Source organism: Lissotriton vulgaris, chromosome 3_1 (assembly GCF_964263255.1).
Source record: "Lissotriton vulgaris chromosome 3_1, aLisVul1.2, whole genome shotgun sequence".
Classification (NCBI taxonomy): Eukaryota; Metazoa; Chordata; class Amphibia; order Caudata; family Salamandridae; genus Lissotriton; species Lissotriton vulgaris.
The window spans coordinates 1754930398-1754956356 of NC_141689.1; positions in this window are offsets into that span (position 1 = coordinate 1754930398).

Sequence of the window (25959 nt, forward strand, 5' to 3'; positions counted from 1 at the left end):
CAGCGGCTGTGCGTTAGCTTTTTCTTTTTTTTGCTGCGTGACGTCTGTTAACACCTTGGCTGCTAGGCGTTTTCCCCCCCTGTGCTGGAAATTGCTTTATTACTTTATTCATGACGAGCTCAGCTCGTCATCAGCACAGCTCAACTGTGCATCATGACGAGCTGAGCTCGTCATGAGCATCGAAAGGGTTAACGTTCGATTCGATGGAAATCAGGAACTGTTGACCGCCATTTTGTCACTGCATCTCCCTCATGCACTGGTCACCCCCGCTCTCTCTCTCATGCATGGGCCAGAAACCTCCTCCCTTCTGCGCTGTTCGTGAGCGTTTTTTTTTTTTGCTGCGTGCACCCCCGCTCTCTCTCTCATGCATGGGCCAGAAACCTCCTCCCATCTGCGCTGTTCGTGAGCGTTTTTTTTTTTTTGCTGCGTGACGTCTGTTAACGTTCGATTCGATGGAAATCAGGAACTGTTGACCGCTATTTTGTCACTGCGATTAAATATTTTGATAAAAATAATTGTTATAAATTAATCCTTATTGATAAACATTGTCTGCACCATCTTGCCTTTTTTGCAATGCCACACTTTTGTTGAGCACGGCAGCCATTTTAGATGCCTTGACCAGACCCACTCTCTGCACGCCGCTGATCCTCAGCATGGCTTCCCTCCCTCGCAAGCATCTCCCCCACGCACTGGTCACCCCTGCTCTCTCTCTCATGCATGGGCCATAAACCTCCCCCCATCTGCGCTGCTCTTCCCTGAGAATCACACCCTGTGCCCGCCCGACACCTCCCTTTCACCCTATTCACTACCGCACCCTGTGACACTCCTCTTCCTCTGTGTCCGATTGTTCAGGCCGGTCCCAGGCTATCACCTAGTCCTGCAGGTGTAGTTTATGGCCCCAGCTGTAGAGAATCACCCCTCTTCAAAGGAGTTACAGTAGATCGAGGCCCCCACCTCATGAGATCCGTCACACCACACGCGTTCCTACTATCTGATAACCATCCTGTATTGTGCTTGGGGAGGGGATTCTCACTGTGAGGGTGTGTAGGTCCCAGCCTGAAGCGGAAGATTCCAGGGATGCCTTTTTGTACATCAAAGTCTTCACAATTATGTGTCACATTAAAAATATATAGCACTCCAACAAAGTTGTAGGATTATAACACTTTAATAACTTATAAATATATACAACGGAACAAAAACAGTAAATACATTTAAACATTTTTAAAAAAAAGAAGCAATAATGGTCAGTAGCGGTGTTATGTGCGAATAGTCCCAAGGCAGCACAACGTGCTGAGTTCAGGACGGCACCCAGGTGATGTTACCTGGGTGCCGCACTGGTTTTTGGTATCCTACAATGCAGCTCCGAAAAACGGCGTGGGGCGTCCCGGGTGGTGCGGGGGGAGGCCTCGTCAGTAGCCGTCTGTTGTGCGAATAGTCCCAAGGCAGCAGAACCCACTGAGATGTGGATGGCAACCAGGTGATGTCCAGTAAGTTGCCGCACTGGTTTTGGCATCCTACAATGCTGCTCGGAAAAACGGCGTGGGGCGCCCCGGGGGGGGGGGGGAGGCAGCGTGAACGGGCCTCCCCAGGTGGAGGCTCGTCTGCTGTACTGGGGCGCCCCTTTACCGTTTCAGTTGCTATTCTGCCCGCTTTTGCTGAGCAGTGCTTGTAACACTGTCTGAAGCTTATTTGCGCCTGCTGCAGCTTTACTATTGCCCTGGTGTGGCCAAAGATCGCCCATGACATAGGCGGCCGGCTCCCATGGTCCGGCGGAACTTTTTTTCTTTTCCTTTCTGCATCTTGTCCCACAATCCGTTTGACCTGAAGGCACGACCAGGTCCCTGAATGTGTGCAGGGGGACGCTATTGATTGAATCAAAATGGCGGCTTCACACAAAGCTGACTCAAGCGTTGGTGGTGATGCTATACAGACAAAAAATGGTTTTCAGTTTGTACATTCTTCAGGATTTTTCCATCCAAGTCTGCTTGAGAGTTTGTAGAACAATGGCTTCAGATCTTGCCCTCCCCTCTTTTGACTGTTAGTTCTTGTTGCCTATCTCTTCTGTTGTCATTTAACTGAACCTTTTTTGACTGCCGAAAGGGGTTCTGGTCCGACCGCTGGTTGGTGGAGACATTTTGACTATATCCTGGACCTGCCTGCCCTCGCCCAAAATGGCGCCGGTATAAATGGGACTCGTAACTCCTTGTTGTGTACTGGTTGAACAACCTTGATATCACGAGATACGTATGCAGTTTTGAAGCACATGGCGGGCGGGGACGAGAATTGATTGAATATTTCGACATCCTTATTGATATTAAGTTCTGATGTGTTATTGATTACTGTACTATTGTAAGTTCAAATTAACGTCACCCATGGTACTTGCCCGCAAATGTATATCTAGAAAATGTTATTGTTAGTGGCCCTGTTGTATTTTAATTACAAAATGTACGTCCACCGATTCCGCAACTGTTAGACACCTTAGTTCTTGCAACCTAATGGCCCGCTCGTTACGTTCCTCTACAGTGTAAATGTTTCCTCATCATATACGATTCCAGTTTGCTCCGTGGCCGGCCCACGTGGTTATAGGCCCGTATTTGTATACTGACATTTTCACAATAAAGGTTTTTAAAACAAAACATGGTAGTAGTATTTACATTGGTAAAGTTTTTAATTTTAGTCACTGTTTTCGAATCAGTAAAAGGCAAGTGAAATAAAGCAGTCCAATTACATGACGGATAAAAGGTATAATACGCAGGTACGTAGTTAAGATAAATGGTCAAGGGCTGTTGTGGTTTTTACTCCTGCAACATAAAGTGATCGATAAGAATCTGAAGACAGCAGGCCGAGCATCTTTTGCTCAACGGCTCCGTCATGGGATGAAGAAACGCCCTTTTGCTAGAAAAAGGAATATATTTTACTTGCAGGACAGTTGTAAATTTTCCGGGAAAGTACATTAGCCTGGAACATTATAACATATATGTTTAAGAAAAAATAATGTTCGAAAGCAATAAAACCACACCACTGGAGTCAAGCTAGCCGGGCTGATGAGAGGTGTTACCTCGAAACCGGTCCGGTCCTCGGATGCTTGATTCCGTTCTGGGAAGGACATGGCTTTTGTAGTTCGGACTGGACTGTTCCCATGGGGCACAGGGTCAGAGCTGATTTGCATATCGCCATTGTCTAACCCGGGGTGGTGTGGAGTGCAAAAAAATGATGGATTTGGGCCCAGATCTTTGGACTAGGTTGAGTGTGTGACATTGATCCACATTCGGTCCATCACCTGTTGTTTTTGCAAATTCCGCCCTAAGTGCGCTGGGGATGCCCAGACGTGGGTCCCAGGCACTCCACACCACTGGAGTCAAGCTAGCCGGGCTGATGAGAGGTGTTACCTCGAAACCGGTCCGGTCCTCGGATGCTTGATTCCGTTCTGGGAAGGACATGGCTTTTGTAGTTCGGACTGGACTGTTCCCATGGGGCACAGGGTCAGAGCTGATTTGCATATCGCCATTGTCTAACCCGGGGTGGTGTGGAGTGCAAAAAAACGATGGATTTGGGCCCAGATCTTTGGACTGGGTTGAGTGTGTGACATTGATCCACATTCGGTCCATCACCTGTTGTTTTTGCGAAAGCAATAAAAAGCATAATTTTTAGGTCATATGACCAAGCCTTTCATCATTAGAATAACAAAAGTAAAATGAACCAATGAAAAGTTTTATAAACAAGTCACATGACCTGTTATGCTTACGTTACGTGCCGCGCCCCGGATCGCTTCCGGGAAGCTGCGCTTCGCGCGCCGGAGCACGTGTCATATAACGCATTACGCAACAACGTAGGTCCAGAATATAGTCAAAATGTCTCTACCAACCAGTGGGCGGAACACAACCCCTTTCAGTAGTCTAAAAAGTTCTGTTAAATGACAACAGAAGGGACAGGCAACAAGAACCATCAGTCAAAGAGGGGAGGGCAAGTTCTTCCCTACCGGGTCACGTTGGGGCGCTACCGGAACTGATCGAATTGGTAGTCTACAGTGTTTCTGGATGTTTCAGACTGAAGCTGGCGTCAGCATGAGAGCACCACCATATCGTAGCTCAGTCGTGGCCATTCCACGAGCAATCATGGCAGCCGCTCCCCACCAGAAGCCTGCGGGAGTCGGGGGCCCCCAAGACTTTTGTAGAATCTTCAAGGCTCAGGGGACGCTTTCGAGAATGGGGCCCAAGTCCTAGCAGACAAGCGTCCGAGTTCCAAGGTGTCCCAGGGCCATTTTAGTGGATCACGCCCAAATCTGAAGAGCTGGCCGCCATTTTGAGATTCTTGTGGCAGCCGCCTATCGCTGCAACGCAAGAGCGGGAGCAACTCAACTACATGGTGAGCGAGACGCTGTAGTCGCATGAGCGGGCGGTAAACAGCTGAATGGCGGAAGAGGCACAGTGTAGCAAAAGCGGGCGGAATGATAACTGAAACGGTAAAGGGGCCCCCCACTACAGCGTGTCTTCAGGTCAAACAGATTGTGGGACAAGGTCCAGAATGGAAGAGTCATCAAAAGGCAAAAAGTTCCGCCGGACCCCGGGAGCCGGCCGCCTATGTCGGGGGCGATTTAAGGCCACACCAGGGCAACACGACTTGGGGAGGGGGCAGGAGCCAAGCGCCCCCTCCCAGTCCGCGCCACCACATCGTATGTTGAAAATCTGAAGCCATCGTTCTACAAACTCTCAACCAGCCTTGGATGGAAACATTTTAATGAATGTACAAACTGAAAACCAGTTTTTGTCTGCATAGCATCAGCAGCAAAGCTTGCTATCAGAGTTTATGAGTTTCATGCTCGATCGATTGAGCTAGCCGGATCGGGCAACTAAAAGTATAAAATAGTTATGTAAATAGTTATTTAATAAAATGTTTTACCCTGTTACTTTGCTGGTGTGTTGTATATATTTATAATATTTGCATCGGGTTTGTCGTTATTTTGGGTGGGGTGGGTTGCAGCCTTCATCGTGTGGAGCTCAGTTCATCTCACTAGTTTCGTATTTCTCATGAGGGGTTGTTCTTAATGTTTCTATATTAGCTAGGTCAAAAAGAGATCCCATTAGTGGCCTACTGATTTTGCTCGATTCCTTTTGTTTTTTAAAACGATTTTTCACTATCTGCAAAGACTAAACAGAGTATTGCGACTCTGTGCTTGTTTGTAAATAGAGAATGAACCAAAGAGAACCAATTCTAAAACAGTAAATGCTTGGATAACAATCAATCAAATGGAGAGAGAAGCAGACTCGACGGATTAGAACGGGGGCATAGGCCTGCGTTAACTACCCTTCACTATCTGCAAAGAGAGAGTACTGCTAAGAGAAAAGAGGGGGGGCAGGGGGGAGGCAGCGTTCAAAGTACATCAGCGTGCATAAATACGAAAATGTTTTTACCTATCACGTACTTCACATTTGACAGCTTTTGATATTTGCTATTAAAAAACCCTTGAAATTCACTGAAAAAACCATAGGTTTTAGGCCATATATAGTTAGGGATTAGCATTTACAAAACCTTAATTTACTCGCACAAAACCATAGAAATTCGCATATATAGTTAGATGCAATAACTATATATCGCGCACCCGCAATCCACTGCTGATGATGTCACATATTACATCATTAATGACATGGTCAGTGACATCACTGATGACATCACTGATGACATCATCCAGTGACAGTGGGCCCGATTCACAGAATGAACTTAAGACTCAATCCTAAACTTACTACTATTTTGGTATTCACAGAATGCACTTACTACTTTTGGCATTCACAGAATGCACTTACTACTTTTGGTATTCACAGAAGTTAGGATTTTGTCTTAAGTTTGTCTTAAGACAAACTTAAGACAGACTTAAGACAGACTTAAGACAGACTTAAGACAAAATCCTAACTTCTGTGAATACCAAAAGTAGTAAGTTCATTCTGTGAATGCCAAAAGTAGTAAGTGCATTCTGTGAATACCAAAATAGTAGTAAGTTTAGGATTGAGTCTTAAGTTCATTCTGTGAATCGGGCCCTGTATGTTTCTGTAAAGTTAAAATATGTCTTACATATTGAAGAATGAGTGGATGTATAAGTGTCTGGATGAAGGATTTAGTAGGTGCATGACTGACTGTATGAGTAAATGATTAAATGTGTCTCACTGAGTGCATGGGTTAGTGACTAAACTGTCTTAATTTGTGCATCATTATATCTGTTGTACTATGAAGTGCTGCATGTGTTGATCAGTAGCTATATGAGTAACTATATGAGTTATTGAAACAAAATGTTCCATTTTCCTGAAAATTTCAGCCAATTACGTCCACAAACGCCAAAGTTATTAGACATAGAATTTTCAAAAATCCCATAGAGAAAAAATCCTAACTATATATACCTACTGGCGACCGCCAGTAGGTAATATATATATATATATATATATATATATATATATATATCAAAGAAGCAAATGTCTCTTCTGGGAGGAGCGGCAAATAGCTGGTGCTGGCGGCGAGGCAGAGGCAAGCCTCGCAAGAATCTGTCAGAGCAAAGTTCCACAAATACGCCACACTCTCCTTGGATATTTTCAAACACAGTTTATTTCACTCGAAATTACCTCCTTCACCTACGCGTTTTGAACTCTAAACAGTTCCTGATCACGGTAGTAACAAGTCCTTCATTTGTTTCCGGTCTTTTATACTGAGTCACCGCTTTTACAATTAGGGTGCATTGTGGGCTCAGTAGCATTCCCACTTGACACTGGTTATTAATGTTGGTTTTTTTTGTACTCATTTTCGTCAGTACATCAAAAATGCCCTTTTAGCCATCCAGAAACCAGCGCAGAAATGCTCGAAGAATGGGGACGCAACGATATGGAGTGCTCACGCAACATGATATTAATCATCGTAAAATATGCAAAGAAAAATGTGGAAGAACTGCACATCAAATTTGATGAGATAGAACAGTTAATTAAAGCCGCAGGAGAAGAAGAGGAGGAAATCAATAAGCTGCGAGGTACAATGGAAAAAAATCTGGACAAACACAAAAGAGAGATAGAAGAGAGGAAACAGAGGAAATTCAGGAGAGACGAGTATGACTATGAAAATGGTACGATCGTCACGTTCGCTAAAAGGTTTGACACCCTGAAACAAAAAGGAAGCACTAAACAGACCGGTGCCCGAAACTGAATCGGACTTGAGTGAGGGTGAACAAAGAGCATTGGCAGCGAAGACAATACCAATCAAGAAGTACTCTTTCTTAGAGGAAATAACCATGCTCTACGAGGATCAGCAAAATCCGAAGCAAAGAGGAAGGGGCCGTGGCAGAGGGAGAAGTGGAGGCCGAGGGAGAGGCCAACCCATAAGCCAAAGCGCAAAACCAGAAGAGGCGGACAAACAAAGATACCCTCTACGCAACAGAACAGTGATAAGAAAATAAAAGAAAGTGAAAGTGCTGATACGGTTCAAAATTTAATAATAAACTTGTCCAATTACACCCTCACAAAAACAGAACGAATACTACTTAACAAAGGACTCACATTTTGTCCAGACAAACATCAAGACCACGTTGAAACGAAAATTGATATGTACAAATATGTCCGAAAATTAAACTTTAAAAAGTTGTTTGCCAAAATGCCCACAATACCGGAAGGAAAAATACTGGAAGAAGGGACCCATGGCAACGAGTGACAACCAACACAGACAGTATTTGATATACCAGGTCTTGTGAGAGCCTATGAATTGACACATGACATAGAGGAAACTGACAAGACTGAGAGCCAAATACTAACCAACATGGAAATTCCATTGAACATTCAACCACGGACAAAATTTAAAAACAAGTCAAGATTCTCTCCAACGTTACATCCTGGCAATCGAATAGATGTGTTCTATGATCTGGTAGTGGCGGAATTGGATGTCATGAAAAACTGTAAAAACAAAAGAAAAGAAAACCTATCCTGGAATGAACAAGAAGCATTAAAGTCATTGAAAGAAAACAGTGACATTGAAATAAAACCCGCAGACAAGGGTGGAAACATTGTGATCCTCAACAAGCGAGATTATGTAGAGGAGGCAAATCGGCAACTTAATGATACCAACAATTACACAATACTAGTGGATAATCCTATTCCAGAAATGACAAACAAAATACATAATCAAATAACGGAATGGCAAGAAAGGGGACTACTAAGTCAAGATGAGAAAAAGTTCCTGACAGTAATAAATGCAATAACCCCCACAATATACTTTTTGGCCAAGGTGCACAAAATTTTAATTAAACCTCCAGCACGCCCCATAATCTCGAGCTGCGGATCACTTTATGAGAACATTGCATCATATGTGGACTTATTTCCAGCACCTTTGGTTCCCACTCTAAGTTCATTCATAAAAGATACAGGGGACTTCTTGAGGATTCTAATGGAGACAGAATGGCAACCTACATACCTATTAGTCACAATTGACGTTGTTTCCCTATATACATCCATTAACCATGACGTAGGACTACAAGCAAGTGCCTACTTCTTGAAACAACGTCCAATAGGGGAACTCCAACATACCAGGATGATATTGGAAATGATGAGAACATGTTTAACAAACAATGTCTTCTTGTTTAACAATAAGTTATACTCGCAAAAGCGTGGAACAGCTATGGGAGTTTCCTTCTCTCCAAGCTATGCTAATCTCACCATGGGTTGGTGGGAGAAACACATCGCTTGGAGAGAAGAAAACGACCCATACACTGCAGATGTGGTTCTACGGCTAAGGTTCATAGACGACCTGTTCCTCCTATGGAAAGGGAGCAAGACCAAACTCCTTGAATACATTACAGTGTTGAACAACAATAAAGTTGGACTTCAATTCACGTACAACATACAAGCAAAAGCTATAGTCTTCCTCGATACAAAAGTGTACGTAAAAAACAACCAAATACAAACAACGGTATTCCAGAAAAAAACATCTACTGATAGTGTTCTTCATGGAACTAGTTTTCACCCCGAATCACTGAAACAAAGCATCCCATACGGGGAATTCTTAAGAATGAAGCGTAACTGCTCAGAGCCTATTGAAATGGAAAAGAAATTTGAGGAGGAGGAGACAAAAGCACGATTCAGTAAAAGAGGATACAAACAGAGTGTCATTAATCGTGGGGAACTAAGAGCAAGAACCAAAACCAGAGCAGAAACCTTGATATCCAAGAATCGTGAAAAACTAAAGTCACTAAACAGTGAAGATAATCCTCAACTAATATTGACCTTTTCAAAAGAGAGCTTCAGAATTACACATATTGTAACCAAGTACTGGAATGTGCTTAAAAAGGACCCTGATTTTGGAAACCTAATAGGTGATGCACCATTAATCTCATTCAGGAAAGCACCATCGCTCCAAGACACATTAGTCAACAGTCACTTCTCTGATAGGAAGAAAGAAACATCGCTACAAAAGAGACAGAAAGGATTTACCAAATGCATGTCATGCAAGGCGTCTAAAGTAGGGAAAAATCTCAAATCCATCAGAGACCCCAAAGGACAAACTTTTGAAATCTTGCATAAAATCACCTGTGAATCACATTTTGTAGTATACCTTTTAGAATGTGACTGTGGGAAGCCATACATCGGATCAACGATCTGTGCCTTGAAAAAACTTATTCTGGAACACATACGAGCCATTCAAAATAAGGACACATCATATGCAATGGCCAAACACATGTTGAGTCACAAAAACAAAACATGGCTCAACATTAAATACTCTGGTATAGCAATGGTGGCAGAACATGAAAGAGGTGGGAACCGACTTCAAAAACTACGGCGGCTGGAGTCAAAGCTAATTATTCGATTCAAAACCAAGATACCGAATGGATTAAAAGGGGACGAAGAAATGCATGTACACCTTTGATGAGGAAATATTAAGACTTGAAAATAACAAAACGGGAACAGACCCTAGAAAAGTAAACACATTTGAGATAAAGACAATTGAATAACACTGTGATATTAATGTAAGATGCACCCTCTATAAATATCTGAGACTTGTTCCAGTAAAAAACAAGAGGCAAAAAACACAAAAGAAGAGAAAAACATATGAAAAGATTAACTTAAAGTGATTTTCATGTATCTTGTAAAGATCTTCTCCATGAAATGTATCCATGTTACTATATATTCAGCTAAAAATTTGTGTTTATGGTTAAAATGTAAATATAGAAATCGTTGCATTCAAAGTGTTTGAATAGTGTAAATAAGATGTAAATATTTGTATCTGTGACTGGTTCTGTCATTAGGGTGGAGAGCATAAACCAGTAGGACATAGTTAAGCACTTAGCTTAAAAGTATGCCTTATTAGTCTTTAATCATATGTCCGTCGCCAGGAAAAATGTATGGAATCATACAAATGAGAGGATAAACGGGCACTCAGCCTAAACCTCAGTCCATGGCTAAAAGGGCATTTTTGATATACTGACGAAAATGAGTACAAAAAACACCAAAATTAATAACCAGTGTCAAGTGGGAATGCTCTATACCCCCTGTGAGAATACAATCACAGTCAGGCTATGAAAAACTAAGAGATAGACACGCAATTGTACTACTGAGCCCACAATGCACCCTAATTGTAAAAGCGGTGACTCAGTATAAAAGACCAGAAACAAATGAAGGACTTGTTACTACTGTGATCAGGAACTGTTTAGAGTTCGAAACTCGTAGGTGAAGGAGGTAATTTCGAGTGAACTAAACCTGTGTTTGAAAATATCCAAGGAGAGTGCGGCGTATTTGTGGAACTTTGCTCTGACATATATATATATATATATATATATATATATATATATATATATATATATATATATATATATATATATATATATATATATATATATATATATATATATATATATATATATATATATATATATATATATATTGTTAGATCTGGGGGTCTCTAGTTGGCAGAGGTAAGTACCTTAGACCAAGTACCTGCAAACTCCCTGCACTTCTTTCACCACTACCATCGCCAACTTATCGCACCCCATGCCATCGCCTCCATGGACAACATTCTCATCGGAGACCTGGACTTCCACCTTGACAACTCCAGTGACCCCCAACTCCACCACCCTCCTGGACAATGTGATGGCATTGCTCAAACTGGAGACCAAGTGGCTTATTAAACTTAGAGCAGTGGAATTAGGACTGAACACAGATAGGGAGCTACATGTATTCCTTAAGGATTGATATAAATAACTTGTGTGTTGTGTTTTGACCTTATGTTCTACAGATATATCTCTCCACATCATAATATAGTACATCATATGTAAGTAGTTGACCCTTGGGTCAGGGCATGATAAATGAGTATTAGAGCGGGGTGCCTTACATGTAAATGTTCTAAATGTTAGAAAAAAATGATGTGTGTGAATAACGGTTTTGTTGAAATTAACATGCTAATGGGGATTGAAGTATAATTTCTGATGATTTGATATATAATGCGATGTATGAAGCATGCTTATGTACCAAAAAAAGGGTATGCACATAGTCTGACTACTGTGACACTAGTTTTGTATGATGCTGGGAGTCATACCTGCTTGTTCTATATATTGTCTGTCATTTTCCCTATTGTAGGGTTCTAGTCACTATTTTTCTTGTATCTTCATTATGGCCTGTGTTAACATACAGGTCTGGGACAAGAGAGGGTAGTCGTTCCTCCCTGTTGCGCTATGAAAAGCTCTTTAATAACGTTAGTTTTAGTTCAACATTAATTTGAACTGAAAGACTAACTTCCTTCCACTACAAGTGATGCACAAAAATATATTACTTGTCAATGGATGGAGAATGTAGACAGTATGGTTTATCACTCATATATATTAGCATACGTGAAAATACCCGATTATGACTCTTGCGGTGAAATACGCCCAAACAAATACTGGAATTGATACAACTAGTGTCATTAGTCCATTTCCCATTTTTAAGTTACTTACAGGAATTTACTGACTTATTCGATATATGGGGAATTTCATATTAGTGATGTACGGGGTCAATACTATCGATACACATGCATTTTTTGCGTGATTTTACCTATTTTTGATCCTTATTATGAAGTTCGCTAAGAATGAGTATAGACAATGGCACAACCACGTTTCTTAGTCTGCTCCATTTTTATTCAGTAACCAGAGCATTATTACAATCCAATCTATGAGGTGTTTAGGTTACGGGCTACTTAATTACATTACAAGATGGCCACTGTGGTTACTTAATCGCCCCATTAGGATTTACGGCACCTAAGTGGGCGGGCATTACATGCAACTAGGGCAGGATTTGTTGTTTACTTCAAATAGGTCGCGGTAGATTGAATCGGGCGTTTGACAACGGCACTGAAGGTCGGCCGACTATCGACTCCGTAGAGGTGAGCAGTAAGTATAGTACTCGTTCATGTTAGGATTGCTAGGTGCCTTTTATTTATTACGGCTCAGGGTGGTTGGTGGCGTGTAATTAGACATGGATACTTTTGTTACGCATTTTTGGATGAGATGAGGGTGTGGCGGCATGTACGCCTGTGTCTGCTTATACTATTACAGTCTCATGTTCATTACCTTCTATTGCTTTACAGACTTACCAAGTTCTCAATTCACGTACGCTTAGATATTAAAGAGGGACCTCCACCTAGTACATACGTACTATACACAAAGTGAGTTGTTTGAGTTTTATTATTGCTGGTCTAGAGGGACTTAATCTCGTGAGGGGCTTTTTGCATAATATCTGAATATATGCTCTTTACTTATAGAACGGGCGTATATTGCCCTTCAGTACGCTGTGGATAGATGTCCCAATACTCGGATATTGCGTATCTAGCCTCGGTAAGTGTGATAAGTACATTTATTGATACCTTGTTGGTGTACCTTTATTATATTTATATACACATGTATTGCAGTTCTTTGACATTAAACCATAAGAGGACTTCCGGTCTAGAGTTAGTTAACAAAGGTTTGCAGACTTGATAGCAATTTACCATTATTCTTGTAGATGGACATATCTTAGATATTTATTAACAACATTGTCCTCATGCTGTTTCATCAATACGGAAACATAGCTGCTGATCACTTTTCTCGTCACTGCGAGGTTTCTCATTAATGGATATTGAGGAGGTTGAACAAATTTTAGACGTCCTATTATTACTGGTGTGGGGTGGTGCACTTGTATATACATTTTTAGAAGTGATGAATTACACGTGGAGGGGTGTTTACTCATAATGTTTGTGTTTCGTTGTTTACCCCCAGAATTGATTTATCTGCCAACCGCTAAATGCAACGAACAATAGAAGACTCTCCACACAGATTAATTCGTGAGGAGAGGTGAGTGTAGTGCCCTTTAACGGATCAGGGCCTATTTGCTATAATATAATATACCTGGTGGACGGGATAAGGGAACAGGGCTGGAGGTCGTCATGGACATGAAGATATAGATCGAGCATTATCATACTCAACTCCTCCCTCTCCATTACCCAGCAGGTCAACGCCGTCACATCCAGCTGCTTTAACACCCTCCATATCCTCTGAAAGACCCTCGAATGGATCGCCCCTGAAGCGACAAAGACTTTCACCCACACACTCATAACCAGCAGACAAAACACCGTGGCTAGACTCGTCCTCCGAATCCCTCAACAAGAACACATCAACCAACACCTGGGAAACCTCCTCTGGCTCCCCGTTGAGAAGAGAATAACTTTCACCCATGTCTACAAATGCCTCCACAACACCGGATCCCAATACCTCAATGAGAGAATCTCCTTCCACATACCCAAGAAAAACATCCAATCCGCCGATCTCCCCCTCGCTGACACCCCATGCATCTGCAGATCCAGAACAGGCAGAAGAGCCTTCTCCTACATCGCAGCCAACCTCTGGAATGGGCTCCCGATCAACATCAGATGTGCCCCCTCTCAGAACATCTTCAGGAAGATACTCAAAACCTGGCTCTTCCACTGAACGGAGCTGCTCACCCCCCAGAGCCTTGAGACCCTCACAGTGAGTAGTGCGCTTACAAACCCCCTGATTGATTGATTGATACCAATACCACTAATCACATACCCACACAGGTACTCGCATAGCCACAGGCACACTGAGAGGAAGCACTTACACACCCACTTACACGCCCACAGAAATATCCACACAACCACTCATACACACAGTTACTCAGACACCTACTACTACACCCATATAACCAGTCACACAGACACTCATATACCCACAGAGCTACTCACACACTCACACATGCAATCAACCACTGACACAACCATCCATACCCATAAAACCACTACACACCCACTCACACACCCATAGAACTACTCACAGTGATTCATATACCCATATTGCCACTCACACAGCCTTTGACATACTCAGTCACATACTGTCATACTCACTCGCACAACTGTCTAGTCCGTGACACACCTACTCCCACAGCCAAACACATACTCACCCAGTCACACGTTCACACACTAAGTGAATCATACTGCCACTCACACACCCAGTTTTAGACCCACACTGGATCTTATGCACCCACTCACACAACATCAAAACCACTAACACGCCTACTCGATACCTATACAACCACTCCCACACTCTCTTAGATACCCATATAATCAGTTGTACTCCTACTATGTTAAATGTGTTGTTGTTTCACATAAATGATTTTGGTTCAGGAAAACCAGTTGCTATTATGAGTAAAATTAGTGCTTTTGCCTTGTGATCCGCAATGCTCAAAAGACTAAACTATGACCCATAATCTGCTTTATAACCATTTTGGAGGAAAAGAGGAGTAGTAAAAAGGAGAAGGCTGCACTAGAATAATGCAGTTTTGAAAATGAAAGGGAGCTTAAATGGAGGACAGGAAGTGAAATATGAGAACATATTTGATTGAATGGTGGAGATATGCATAGAACTAAAATTAGGTAATGATTTGGAGACAAAAGTAACTACATGTGATTGCTTTTGAAAAAAAATAGTTATATTTTTAGAGATGCACTTGAAATTGCAACCAGTCAACTACACCCTCTACAGTTTAATTTGAACTTAGTATACTGCTTACAGAAAGTAATGTGTACTTTTGACCTAGTGGAAAGTAGAGAGTGCTGGTAACATGGTCACCATGGACACAGAGCTAATAGAATATGGGGAGGGGACTAAAGATGTCTGCAATTTGGTAATTATGGAGTGTTTGGCTTTTAATTGAGTAGTCTTTAAAAAGTAAAACATAAATGTAAACTGTTAATAGTAGATTGTTAAAGGCTTCTAAGGACTTCTGTGTGGATCCACAGGTCCACTGTGAAGTTACACAGTGGGCCACGCTGAGGGTCATGGTGGACTGTCAGACAAAAAACTACCAAATTGGGCTTCTTTCCAGGGAACATGGAAAGGGTTAAAAAATATTGACCTTTTAGAAGTGGTATAACAAAAACAAAAAAAGGAAAAAAGCTAGCGATTTGTTAACTACAGGAGTATAAGCAAGTATAAGCAAGAGCACATGGAGGAGGGTAGCCATTTTAGCTGCTTTTGTACAGAGAGTGGAGGAGGACTGCATTAGCTTTGACTATAGATTTCTAATGAAATCAGATGTTAGCAGAAATATAAATGAAATGAAAGTAGGAGAACATCAAAGAACTTTTTCATGTATGTCAATTAGTTTTTAGTATAAAAATGTATATTTAGATAAAACATTGTGAGTGTATGTAAGATGAAAGAGAATGTGTGGGTTCTAGACACGATACTACAAGCTAAAATAGAAGGTAACTTATATGAGAATATTAACTAAAAATAATGAGGCCAATTCACAGAACAAATCTGAGATAAAATCCTAAACTTACTACTTTTGGTATTCACAGAAGGCATTCAGTAGTAGTAAAGTTAGCACTCCTAACTTTACTACTACTAGACTGAGACAAAATCCTAACTTTATGACTTTCGGTTTTCCCCTAAGGCATTTAGACGTAGTAAAATTAGGAGTCCTAACTTTACTACTATTAAATGCCTTCTATGAATACCAAAAGTAGTAAGTTTAGGATTTTATCTCAGATTACTTCTATGAATTGGCCCCAGAGTGAGTAGGGAATGAGAAAGAGACATTGGTATGCTGGAAACATAGGATTTTATTAAGCCAATATGAATGAATGTCCTGGGAATTTGCTTATACTAAGTAATTTAATGTTATGTAATTTAACACACTCACACAGTCGTGAGACCATTAAATCATTCACATACCCATTTACTCACCTATACCTATACTTACCTCATTATTAACACACTCTTACTGGCACTGGTGCCCCCACACACACTACACAGGTATTCATGTACCCAACACTCAGATAGTCAGTTACACATGCACTTATACCCGTATACACCCAGTCACCCACCCGAAAAGCGAGTTTCATACCTATTTACAAAACCATACAGCCACTCACACACCTATTGAGAGAGCAACAGAGGCACTTATGTATCCAATACTAAATAAGCTACTTGCAAACACAGTTACATACCCCAAAAATCACTAACACAGCCAGTAGGCAATCCATGCATCTACTTACATACATATTTACAGACCCATAGAGTTACTAAGAGAGCCAAATATACGCTGACATAGTTACTTAGATATCTAGTGACACATCCACAGAGTGACTGATACACTTATTTAGATATGTACTCAAGGACTGACACAACTAGCCACTGATGCAGACAAGAAGCCCCTTAAACATATTTTGAGTGAGCTACTGCAAAGCCTTTGTATGCAGTTTTACTGCCATGTTGACTTGGCATTTAACACCCCTTGCCAAGCCTTTAACTCCCCTTCTACTAAATATAAGTCACCCAAGGGTAGGCCATAGGTAGGCCATAGGGCCGGGTGCCAGGTGAGACATGTACTTTGAAGTTTCAGTGAGTTACATGTGCACTTGGAGACCAATACGCCCAGTTATACATCCAGTCTATCGCCCATACTGTGACTCTATACCAATATGAAAAAGCAGAGCCACTAACACACCCAGTCAGAGAGTGACAGAGGCAGTTACACATTTACTCACACAGCCACATAGCATTTATGTGTACAGCAGTAACAGAGCCAATTGCACAATGAGTTATACACCACAATATTCACTAAGACAGCCAGTAAACAATCCATATATCCACTTAAAAACACATTTACAGATCCATAGTTACTAAAAGAGACAGTAATACAGTGACATACTTACTTACACATTCAGTGTCACACCACAGTGCATCTGATAGAGTCCCTCAGATATGCATTCAACTACTGACACTCCTTGTCATTCATTCTGACAAGTAGCCCTTTAAACATACTGCAGAGCCTGTATGTGCAGTTTTGCTGCTAGGCAGACTTCACATTTATTACCCCATGCCAATGTTTAAACTCTCCTTTTTGTATACATAAGTGACCCCTAAGGTACGTCCTAGGGAGCCCAATGGGCAGGCTGCTATGTAGATAATAGGTAAGACATGTACTTTTAAGTTTCAGACACTTACACATGCACTTACAGACCCATACACCCAGGAATATAGTCAATCACCCGCCAATACAGCCACAAACATGCCTATTTAGAAAACCATAGAGCCTCTTTCACAACCAGTCAGACAATAGCAGAATCATTTACAAATCCACTCACACACTCGCACAGTACTTATGTATCCTCTACTAATTGCACACTCAGTTACACACCCAAACACCCACTAACACAGTCAGTTACCAATCCACACAGTCACTTACATACCCATTTGAACAACCATACAGTCACTAAGACAGCCAATAACATACTGAGACACCCAGTTTGCCTCAGTAATGTGAGCAGTTTTCCACTGCCAAAAAGTGATAAAGTATGTGCTTCTCCCCTAAACATGGTTTGATCGACTTAACCATAATTAGGTTATTGAATTTATCTGTAAGCATCTATTAGATTGCACTACATGTGCCCAGGGCAGCCAGCTCCACCCCGGCGATTGCGATGGCTATCCCTGAGGGATATAGCATCTCAAAACCTGATAAGCAGGCTAAGCCATAGTTCATAAAGACTCCATCAAGATTAGCATTTTGGAACAACACTGTAGTAATAAATTAGAAATTCTTGTGTTCCGTATAGACACTCAACCCCATTATAGTAGGAAAGGCGCACTTGAATACCGACCGCCAGGCCTCTCGCTACAACTTATCGAGCTTATCACCCCCTACATTATCTCCTCCAAACAGTTTCTACTATTGGGTGAATTTGACGTACACAGTGAAACTCCTAATATTGATGCCTCGACTCTCCTGGCAGACTTAGCCACTCTAGGGTTGAAGAAGTCCAATGCTGGCCCCACACACCTTGCAGGGCATTCTCTCGACCTCATCCTGACCACTTCCCCGAATATTTGCTGTGAGGCTGCCTACCCTCTCACTTGACCAGACCACTCCCTTCTTAGATTCCAAATAGAAGATGCTGGGGCCTTTCCCAGTCCGACACAGCAACTTACAATCTAAAAAGGCAATGGCATAAAAGCACGACGGAACGCTTTGCTAATTGCTTTCCAACAAATACCTATCTGGCTTCAGATAACATGGATGACTGTCTGGCCAGGTACGATAATATAGTCGGAACCACACTGGAACAGTTGGCTCCACTAAAACTCCATCCAACCAAGACCGGGCAAAAACAGGCAGCATGGTTCTCCCCCAAGTTGGAAAAAACCCTTTGCAAAAAACTGGAAAGATGATGGCGTCATTCCTACACCATTAATGACAAAATAACTTACACAAATTCTCTTTCCACATATCAAAAAATCTAAAGAAAGCATACAAAAGACATATTGAATCACAATTTAATCAGGCCGGTAAATCCTCCAAAGAACTCTTCTGTATCCTCAATTCTTTTACTAATCCAAAGCTTGTCACAATGAGATAACTCCCTCTCAAGAGCTTTGTGACAACCTAGCAAACCATTTCATTCAGAAAATTGAGAATATCTATGACAGAATTATCAAGGACAGGGACACTCCCAACAACATCTCGATTCCTCACACAGTTCTTTCTCACACTATACATTCCTTGAACTGTTTCCCTCCACTCTCCATAGACATGGTGGTGTGTCTTATGAAAACCATCAAATCAGGCTCTCCCCAAGATATTCTACCTGACAAAATATCTGATTTTCCCTATAAAGAGTTGGCACCCCCTATTTGCTCCATTCTTAGTTCTTCCCTGATAAAAAGGCTCTCTTCCTTCAGAGTAGAAGGCCACCCAAGTCATCCTCATCCGGAAGAAACCTAACGCCCCTCAGGATTATTCGCCCAACTACCATCCCATCTCCATGCTACCATATCTGTGTAAACATTTGGAGAAACACATCAACAAGTATCTCTTAGAGTACATCGAGGTAACAAGCTGTCTAGACCCCTCTTAGTCTGCTTTCTGTCCCAAATTGTAAATGTAAATGTAAATGTAAATGTATAGGCATTTATATAGCGCACTACTTACCCGTAGGGTCCCAAGGCGCTTCGACCGCTGCGAAACCCTTCCTGGCTTCCCTGAGAGATGGTCCCTTAATGGGTATCTCCAGGGTGAGACCAGGCATCCCCAGCGGTCTGGTGGGGCCGTTAGTGAAGATGAGGCAAGCTAATGCCCAGAGTTGCCGAGTGTGATCGCTGATCAGAGTGGGCACCGAGGCGAGAGAATTATCGAGTCCGCTGACCCTGGTCCAGAAACCTGCCGCGCCGGGAATCGAACCCTGGTCCCAGGCTGTCCTCTGCTCTCGGGTCTGCCGCCTCTAACCGGTGAGCCACACTACTTCAATTCAGTACAGAGTCAGCCCTGATTGCAGTCACTGACAACCTTAGGCACTCATTGGATAATAGGCAAGCAGCACTACTGGTGCTGCTGGATCTGTCAGCAGCATTTGACACGATATCCCACTCTATCCTACTCAGTAGACTAAGCAACATCGGAGTCTAGGGCTCCACTTTTCAGTGGTTAGGCAATTTTCTAACCCATTGTACCCAAACCATTAATCTTGGCACTATCCGCTCCCAAACATCGGAACTAACTAAATGGGTGCCTCAAGGATGGTGCCTCAGTCCCACACTATTTAACATTTATGTGGCTCCCCTGGCGCATCTAATGAGGGATCTGGGTTTCATTCCCATTTCATACGCTGACGACACTCAGCGTCTAATGATGTTTGATAAAAACTTTCCCAACATCCAGTCAACCTTTAGCGAAGGCATGACAGCCATATCGGCGTGGATGCAGAACAACTTTCTCCAATTAAATACCAACAAGACAAAGATTGTGCTGTTTAGAGAAGCACCCCTACTTTGGTTACCTGAGTGGTGGCATGTCAATTTGGGTGATGCCCCTGCCCCTAGAAAAGTCGTAAAAAACCTAGGAGTTCATGTAAACCAGAAATTAACGATGAAAGATCAAGTTACGACCACGGTGGGCTCCTGCTTCCACGCCTTAAGACTTTTGAGAAGGGTTTCCCTCTCCTCCCCACGACTGTCTGTAAAACTCTCCTTCAGGCACCGGTAATTAGTTGTCTATACTACTGTAATGCCTTACTGGTTTCAGCCAATGAGTCTTCTCTGAACAGACTTCAGGTGGTCCAAAACACTGCAGCCCGCTTAGTCTCCAACTCTCCTGCGAGGACCTCCTCTTTGCCTCTTCTTCAAGGTTTGCACTGGCTGACCATCTGCAAGCGAATTCAATACAAGATCTGCTGTGTAGTGCACAAGGCACTTTGTGGCAATGGCCCTTGATATCTAATAAATATACTCATACTTTACCTCCCTGACAGAACTGTACGATCTAGCTCTAAATCACTCCTTCTGATACCCCGCATAAAGAAATTCCACATCTGGAGAATTTTTTTTTACTATTGGGCCCTTCCCTATGGAATTCACTCCCCAGCCCTATTTGGAACTGTGTCGACTATTCACAACTTCGTAAACTTCTGAAAACTGCACTTTTCTGATTTTCTTCCCTGCTTCTCTAGGCAGTTCGTGGTACAAAAGGGGTGGTGATGGACGGAGCATCTGAATCAATCAAACACTCACACCCAGTCAAAGGATCTGGGTTTAATCCATCACCGTTCTTTAGCCCACTCTGCCGCCCCAGTTCAAACATGGCTATATGCAAATCAGTCTGACCCTGCGCCTCATGGGACCAATCCAGCCCGAACTGCCAAGCCATGTCTTCCCTGGACCGGAAACAAGCTTCCGAGGACCGGTTTCTGGCATTCCAGCCATCTTCAGCCCGGCTTGCTTGAATCCAGTGGCAAAGAGAGCAAGGGACTCACGTCTGAGCATACCCTGCCACACTTATGGCGGCCAAAAGCGGTACAAAAGGGGGTGGTGATGGACGGAGCATCTGAATCAATCAAACACTCACACCCAGTCAAAAGATCTGGGTTTAATCCATCACCGTTCTTAAGCCCACTCTGCCACCCCAGTTCAAACATGGCTATATGCAAATCAGTCTGACCCTGTGCCTCATGGGAACAGTCCAGCCTGAACTGCCAAGCTATGCCTTCCCTGGACCAGAAACAAGCTTCCGAGGACCCGTTTCTGGCATTCCAGCCGTCTTCAGCCCGGCTTGCTTGAATCCAGTGGCAAAGTGAGCAAGGGACTCACATCTGAGCATACCCTGCCACACTTATGGCGACCAAAAGCGGTACAAAAGGGGGTGGTGATGGATGGAGCATCTGAATCAATCAAACACTTACACCCAGTCAAAAGATCTGGGTTTAATCCATCACCGTTCTTTAGCCTACTCTGCCACCCCAGTTCAAACATGGCTATATGCAAATCAGTCTGACCCTGTGCCTCATGGGAACAGTCCAGCCCAAACTTCCAATCCATGTCTTTCCTGGACCAGAAACAAGCTTCCGAGGACCGGTTTCTGGCATTCCAGCCGTCTTCAGCCCGGCTTGCTTGAATCCAGTGGCAAAGAGAGCAAGGGACTCACGTCTGAGCATACCCTGCCACACTTATGGCGGCCAAAAGCGGTACAAAAGGGGGTGGTGATGGACGGAGCATCTGAAACAATCAAACACTCACACCCAGTCAAAAGATCTGGGTTTAATCCATCACCGTTCTTTAGCCCACTCTGCCACCCCAGTTCAAACATGGCTACATGCAAATGAGTCTGACCCTGTGCCTCATGGGAACTTTCCAGCCCGAACTGCCAAGCCATGTCTTCCCTGGACCGGAAACAAGCTTCCGAGGACCGGTTTCTGGCATTCCAGCCGTCTTCGGCCCGGCTTGCTTGAATCCAGTGGCAAAGTGAGCAAGGGACTCACGTCTGAGGATACCCTGCCACACTTATGGCGGGCAAAAGCGGTAGAAAAGGGGGTGGTGATGGACGGAGCATCTGAATCAATCAAACACTCACACCCAGTCAAAAGATCTGGGTTTAATCCATCACCGTTCTTTAGCCCACTCTGCCACCCCAGTTCAAACATGGCTATATGCAAATCAGTCTGACCCTGTGCCTCATGGGAACAGTCCAGCCCGAACTGCCAAGCCATGTCTTCCCTGGACCGGAAACAAGCTTCCGAGGACCGGTTTCTGGCATTCCAGCCGTCTTCAGCCCGGCTTGCTTGAATCCAGTGGCAAAGTGAGCAAGGGACTCACGTCTGAGCATACCCTGCCACACTTATGGCGGCCAAAAGTGGTACAAAAGGGGGTGGTGATGGACGGAGCATCTGAGTGTTTGATTTGCTCAAACGCTACGTCCATCATCCCCTTTTGTATCGCTTTGCTCACCCTAAGTTGGCAAGGTATGCTCAGACGTGAGTCCCTTGTTCACTTGGCCACTGGATTCAAGATAGCCTGGCTGATGAGGATTATGAATCCGAAACCGGTCCCAGAATGCTTGTTTCCCGTCCAGGGAAGACATGGCTTGGCAGTTTGGGCTGGACTGTTCCCATGAGGCACAGGGTAAGACTGATTTGCATATGGCCATGTCTGAACTGGGGTGGCTGAGTGAGCTAAAGAATGGTGATGGATTAAACCCAGATCAGTTGACTGGGGGTGAGTGTTTGATTTGCTCAAACGCTCCTTCCATCATCCCCTTTTGTATCGCTCTCTTTAGGCAGTTCAGCAGCACAGAGATACCCTTTTTCAGAGGGTGATTCGGGCACTTTACAAACTTCAAAAATAAATAAATAAATGCTAGTAGTGGGCCTGCACCACTAAAAGTTTAAATTTGTTTAACCTTGTGTTTAGGAAGAAAATAAACAAAGTATTAAACTGGGTAATGGAAGACAAGTGGGAAGGAACAACTAGCTTCCGTCTGTGAAAAGTATGAAATTTCAACGGGAAGCAAAACAACAATGAATCTTCACTGTATCCAGGTATGCAGCCACGGACAAGATCTTTAGAGCCAGAGACATCTGGCATTTGGTACAGTGAGCTACTATCTCGGATAACTTATCAGAGACAGCTGAAACAGTTATGACAGCCAGAGACAATGATTCCCTTAAGGCTAATGCAGGTAAGGATTGTTCTTCTGTTGCACCTGCCTTCTCTCACTTTATGTGATGGTACATGCATTGAAGGAATAGTTTTAATGTACTTTAACATAGACATTGTCTAATGGGATTACGTCTTCCCAATCTGTCTCGACAATTGCTTGCTGCAGACATTGAACTGAACAAACTTGGCACAAACGTTTTTCTCTCCCGAAGGTATACTGAAATCTTTCCAAACACTACTCTCTTTTTTGGGAGGGGGCATCTCTTCCTTCTCATTCAGTACAGGGCAGGTTGTACTTCCGGGTCTAAATAAATACCTGCATCTATCTTCTGCACAAGAGTGTATTTGTAAATTGATAAATAAGTTATGTTTATTTGTTTATTGTTTGATTTAAATTGTATAATCTCATCATTTCAAATAAGTTATTGTAGTAAGCTGGTACTGTTATTTGTGGAACATTTGAAGGTTCCCCTAAGACCACAACAGATGGTGTGTGTGCTTCTCCTCCAGTTGCCTTCTTCTGCATGAAGTGATTGCAAGTCCTTTCATGGACGGTTTGAATATGTTGTAACAGATCCCATAAGCATACTTTTTAGAAGTCTCTCTTTATAATTGCTTGTCGCAGATGTTACCCTGCACAAGGGTGGCAAAATGATTTTGGTTTCTTGAATTTGATGCCTTTAATGTGAAAGTTTGCTTCTCTCAAAATGTCTTGTCAGTCATACTGTGGTTATTCTGCACAACTGTGAGTTAGGAAACAAGTTGGTAATCCTCCATTTTGCAACATGTACTTGAGCTCACTATGATGACATTATGAGTATTCATTGGTCCCACGTTGTCATACCATCAAATGTATCAAATTTGGAGAGGTAAAGTAAATAGACAGCAGCACTTCAAGTTCATGGGTGGGGTCCTAGTGTAGCTAATCATAAGTCTAAGTTTGGGTGTGTTTCTATTTTTGTAAATAGTTAAATAAGTTATGTTATGTTTATTTGTTAATTATTTGGTTTAAATTGTATTGTAATGTGTTAATAAAATTTATTTGTAAGGTTCTAGAAATGTATAATACTGATTTAACTTACGGGTCACAAACACACCAAAAGATGTATTCATAAATGAACCAACATACCTATGGGGTCATTCACACAGGTACTGGCACATCCACATAGAATCACACAGGATTGTTTTCCTACAAGCTTCATGAAAAGATTTCCCCACTATTAAATGAAGATTCTTTCAACAGTACATAATTTATTGTGTATGAGAATATTACCTGATTACAGCACAAAAAAGGCAAAATGCATCCACAGAAGACATTTTTACAGTGAAAAGCTTGTGGCATTTTACACAGTGAGTACCCATCTGACTCAAGTCTTCTCAGGCAGCTGGTATTGTAATCACTGCAGCTGATGATGTTTCTCCCAAGGATCTTACAAGGGTGGACTATCCTGCTGCACCTGCTTTCTTCCACATCATCCAGTTGAAGACCCTCTCATTATTTGTTTTTAAGTGCTTCCCCATGGAATTTGTCCAATGTGAATACTTCTTGGCAGTGCCCCTGGATAACTGATTGCCACAAATATTACACTGCTTATATTTAGCTATAAACCATCGTATTTTACCCTGAAGGTATTGTATATGCTTCCAGCCATCACTTTGTTTTGTCCTTGCTGGTTTAAACACATACCTGCATCTATTTTGAGTACTTGTGCACACAAGTGTATTTGTAAATACCTAAATAAGTTATGTTATGCTATTTTGCTTTATTGTTTGGTTTTAATTATATTGTAATATGCTTATAAAATGTATTCATAAAGTTATTAAAATGTACATTACTAATTTACCTTATGGATCACAAACACACCTGTACAGGTACTCATACATGAACTCACCCACCTTTAGAGTCATTCCCAACAGGTACTAACAAACTCACACATACACTCAGACATCTACTCAAAATCCTGTGCAGAGTCACACACGCATGTCCACATGAAAACATCTACTTACATAGGCTCATACACCCATACAGTCTTTTACACACCTACTCCTAAACTCACGCAGACAATGACACATTAAGCCACACACAAATACAGCCACTCATGCAACTACCTTTATACTGGTACACCCACTCATACACCCGCACACCAATGCACTACTCACACACCCACCCATACACTGTTAAAGACACACAGATATTGACACATCCATGGACAGACCAATACAGTCACTGACATACCCAGGAACTCCCTGATTAGGCCACTGACATATCCAGACCTAGACTGAAACAACCACTCACACACCCAGTCATACTCCGATACAGGAACTGACACACCCTGACACATACTCATACAGCTAATGACACAGCCGGTCACATCTCAGTACAACCACTTAGATATTCAGCCAAACACTGATATAGCCTCTCAAACACCCATACACAAACTGATAGAGCCACATACACACCCAGCCACACACTAATACAGATTCTA